At 39.9% G+C, this 4,876-nt stretch overlaps 1 pseudogene; it reads right to left on the bottom strand.

Annotated features, from left to right (window-relative positions):
• Positions 1 to 4,109: 4,109 nt before the first annotated feature.
• Positions 4,110 to 4,630, bottom strand: LOC110588589 (annotated as a pseudogene).
• Positions 4,631 to 4,876: the final 246 nt, after the last annotated feature.

Below are 4,876 nucleotides of genomic sequence, written 5' to 3'. Positions count from 1 at the left end.
ATGTGGAAGCTAAGACTCCAAAGTAAGGCACCTCTCAAAATCATAGACTATTAGATATGTTAGGGTCAGAGATGACCCTACAGTCCAGGTTTTAAACATACAACCAACCATTCTTCTTCAATTGTTCTCAAAAGAGCTTATAAGATTGACTGTGGTTAATTAAGCCAAGAAGATGTATCCCATTTCCCAAGCTGGATATATTTGAATGTCATAATCTATGGTTTCAGATAGCAAAGCTTTGTTAACATATGTCTGTACCAAATTATACCATGAATCTTTCTTTGGGAAAAATAGCTGTAAATGTAAACTATAATTTAAAGCTATGTTCTTTCTTATTTTGTAAAAGCTTAGTTGATATTTAGTTATGTGTGTCACCCATGTCTGCCTTTTATTTTTAAGACATATGGTCAAAGATTAAGAAATTGCACATGGGAGTCAAAAGTCAATAATAGCTGACTGTTATCTTGTCAATGTCACTGTTAATGGTGAAGTCTATAGGGTGGAGTCCTAATACCTTCAAGAGCAAATTACTTTCTGAAAGGGAAAGAAATAACATTTAATAATGTAGTTTATCAGTATAAAAATATTTCACAATAAACTATGTTGTATAGCTATGTTGCTGGTTAAGATTTGGAAATACAGAAAAAATAAGATGATATATGGTCTATACTCTTTTGATGGGAATACATGGGAATATCACTGTCAGAAAAAAATGCTCTGCAAAAAGGTAGAAAAGCATTTTGTTATATGTTAATTTTATTGTTGAGTTTAATATTCTCAAAACTCCATGAAAAAGATATTATTGCTTCCATTTTAGGTGAGGAAATTAGGATCTGAATAGATTTTACTCATGATCACATAGCAATAGCAGAATTTGACTCTAAAGTTTGTGCTCATCATCCTATTTCCATGCCACCTTCTATGGATTATATAAAAAGAGTACTTGTCAATAAGCATTTTTTATTGTTGTCTTTAGTGCTGTCCATTGAAAGTGTTCTAGTTTGCTTAGCAGACATATCCTTGTCACATTAAGAATGAATACATAACGTTGTGTGTTAACTCTACTTCAATAAAAAAAAGTATGCATAGATTCTGAGGAGCTTGATGATATTGCCCTTTATGTCACCCCAGGTCCCTATTCAGAAAACAATCTTTAGATGGTAATTTCATGTTCACTCTATACTTTCTTTACTAGATGAGGAATGCATGAACCATCTGCATGAGTAAAAATTGGGATTGGCTTTATGTAACAGTGTTTTACCAATTTGGATAACTTATCACTTTATCTTTGCCTGATCACCTCTGTGTCTGATGGCAGTATGTTTCTTAGCCATAAGGCTAAGAGCCATCTTCTGAACCATCATGGCCACCAAGAGACCAAATTGCTCTGTGAAAGCTGACCTACATTGGTCCTTCCACATTTAACTTCTTTGTCAACTCAACAGTTCGTACAAATAATTATTGAAAATAGTCATTCATTTTTGTTAGTCAAAAACAAAAGCTATGTGAGAAAGAAAGAGTATGAAGAATTAGGCTTGGTCAGAAAGGAAAAATCAAAGTGTGTGAATCCTAGGTCTCTTCAGATTCAATTATTTTAATCATCAGCTACTCCAAACTGGAATTTCTCACAACACCCTAAGAAGTTCTTTCAGTGATAACATACTTAAATGTGTTATTATAGGAACTAGGCCTCCTTTAAAAATGGTAATTTGTTCTTGTTGAAAATTGACAAATTCCATTGAAATATTAAACACTCTTGTTTAAAAACAGAGGAGCGGGGCACCTGGGTGGCTCAGTCGGTTGGGCGACTGCCTTCGGCTCAGGTCATGATCCTGGAGTCCTGGGATCGAGTCCCGCATCGGGCTCCCTGCTCGGCGGGGAACCTGCTTCTCCCTCTGACCCTCCCCCCTCTCATGAGCTCTCTCTCTCTCTCATTCTGTCTCAATTAAATAAATAAATGTTTAAAAGAATAAAATAAAATAAAAAATAAATAAATAAAAACAGAGGAGCATAGGGAAAGGGAAGGAAAAATAAAACAAGACAAAACCAGAGAGAGAGAGACAAACCGTAAGAGACTCTTACTCACAGGAAACAAACTGAGGGTTGCTAGAGAGGAGGGGGTGGGGGATGGAGTAACTGGGTGACAGGCGTTAAGGAGGACACATGATGTAATGAGCACTGGGTGTTATATACAACTGATAAATCACTGAACTCTACCTATGAAATGAATAATACACTATATGTTAATTAATTGAATTTAAATTTAAAAAAAGACTTTTGTTTATCAAAATGCCTGTTCCTCTGGTAGACAAAAAAATTCCCCAATGAAAATAAAGCTCAGGATGACACTGAAGAGAATTTTTCTTAAATGAGGCCAATGATGTGTAGCATTGGTTTGCTTTTCATTCTCCAATTATAAATAAATTGTAATAATTTACATGTATTTTTTCCTGATACTGGAAAGAAAACAGTAAAGAAAAATAATTAAGTTGAATATGCTTGTCCATTTAAATTTCAAATGATATAATAGAGGGCAAATTAGATTGGGAGTAGAATAAGGTTTATTAATATTATTATCCTTAAAATGAACTGTCAGATTATTTTTACCCTGATCCTCCTTATTCCCTCTATTCCCTTAAAACCAAACTAAACTACTAGGCAGGAGTAACAGTGACCTACAGTGGTGAAAAGCCCACAATTCTTGGTGTTGTCTTGGTCAGGTTGCTTTCAACATCTTTATGTCTTAGTTTCCTTATACGTCGGTAGGAATAATACTAGAGATGTTGTGATTTTTATGTAAATAAATGTGGTGGACTCGATGTCTGTGTCTCCACAAAATTCATGTGTTGAAATCGTATCCCCCAATGTTATGGTATGAGGAGACAGGGCCTTTGGGAGGTGATTGGGATTTGCTGAGGTCATGAGACTGGAGGCCTTATGAATGGGATTAGTGCTCATATTAGTGTCACAAGAGGTGGCTTTCTCTATCCGTTCTCTGCCGTGTGAGGATACAAGAAGTTGGCAGTCTGCAACCCAAAAGATGGATCTCCTCAGGATTGGACCATGCCGGCTCTGTAACGTCAAGAAAAAAATACCAGTTGTTTATAAGCCACACAGTATATGGTACTTTGTTAAAGCAGCCGCAATTGACCAGGACAAATACTTACAATGTATTTAGAACGGTGCTTGACATATAAAATGTATGCCACTAAATATGAGATTTATGGCTTGGTGGCTTTACTTCGTTGGGAACAGTACCGCATTTCTCTTTGGTCTATTAACATCACTTTCCTGGAGGGGCGCCTGGGTGGATCAGTTGGTTAAGCATCAACTCTTGATTTCGGCTCAAGTTATGATGTCAGGGTCCTGAGATCATGGTTGGGCTATGTGCTGGGGCATGGAGCCTGCTTGGGATTCTCTCTCCCTCTCCCTCTGCCCCTCCCCCCCACACTCTCGCGCTCTCTCTCTCTTTCTAAAAAACAAAACAAAACCAAAAACACAGCACTTTCCTGTAATGAATCGACATAATAAATACAAAATTTGACTGTGACTGAATTCTGCTCATGTTACCGACTCTGCCAGCAATACTCTCCTCCACCCTCAGTCCTCCCCTGTCAGCCTCCATTTCCATATGAATATTACATTACTCTAAATGTGTCTCTCCAGCGTGATTTTCATTATCGCTTATTTAAAAGCTGGATTAGTTTCCTGTGGCTGCTTTGACAAGTTGCTACAAACTTGGTGACTTAAAACAACAGAAATATTATCTTCTCACAGTTCTGGTCAGAAGGGTGAAATCAGTGTCAGCAGGGTCACGCTCCTTCCAGAGGCCGAGGGTAGAACCTGTCCCATTACTGCTTCCAGCTTCTGGTGGCCCCTGGCATTGTTTGGCTTGTGGCAGCATCACCTCGATCTTCAAGGCTGCCATCTTTATTTTGTTTTATTTGCTGCAGAAAGCTTTATTGCTTCCATTTGGTCCACTGCTTGGGAGAGGACTCCGGGGTGGCTAAAAAGCTGCCCAGGAGCTGCAGGGAAAGGCTCACACACAAGCCCTGGCACCAGAGGGATGCCAGAGGGGCCCCTCCAAGGCTGCTGGGCTCCAGAAACTCCTAGTCATGATTGAGGATGAACCTTTTGAAGAGATACCCATACCGGCCTGGGGGCCAGCCAGCCTGCAGAAGTTAGTCAGGTGGTGGCCCATCTTCTTGATGAGTTTCACCTCCTCATCTAGGAAGTGGCTCTCCAGGAAGGCACAGAAATAAGAGTCTTCCCCGGGGTGGGGGGGAACCCAGGGCTTGCAGATCCAAAAGGGCCTGGTTCAGGTTCTTCTCCAGAACCAGGGCAGCTTTCATAATGTTCAAGGTTTTACCCCACTCATTTTGGGAAGTCTTCTGCAGGTCCCTGAAGAGGATGGAACCTTTGTGCTGGTTTTGCATCTTCCTGGAACGCTCAGCACCCTTGTGCTTCTCCTTAGCCAACTCATGGAAGAAATGGCCCAGCTCTCCACCTCTTCAAGGTTGAGGTAGAAGCCTAGAGACATGGGTGTAGAAGTCCACAGGTGCATGTTGACCAGGCAGTTGATAGCAGCCTCCACCTTGGTGGAATAATTGTGAGGAATCTGAGAGCTCATGGTTGATCTATCATAAGGAACTAGGCTCAAATAAGGTATTGGCTGGTCCTGGAAGGCTGCCATCTTTAAATCTCTCCCTGTTGATCTTCATATCACCTTCTCTTCTGTCTGTGTAACCTCCCTCTGCTTTTTTCTGGTAACACTGTGATTAGACTGAGAGCCTATTTACTCAATCCAGGATAATCTTCTCAAATCAAGATCATGAATCACATCTGCAAAGGCCCTTTCTCCTCATAAGGCAAGATT

The sequence above is a fragment of the Neomonachus schauinslandi genome, chromosome 2 (genome assembly GCF_002201575.2).
Source record: "Neomonachus schauinslandi chromosome 2, ASM220157v2, whole genome shotgun sequence".
NCBI classification, from domain to species: domain Eukaryota; kingdom Metazoa; phylum Chordata; class Mammalia; order Carnivora; family Phocidae; genus Neomonachus; species Neomonachus schauinslandi.
This window is presented reverse-complemented; position numbering and strand designations above follow the sequence as displayed.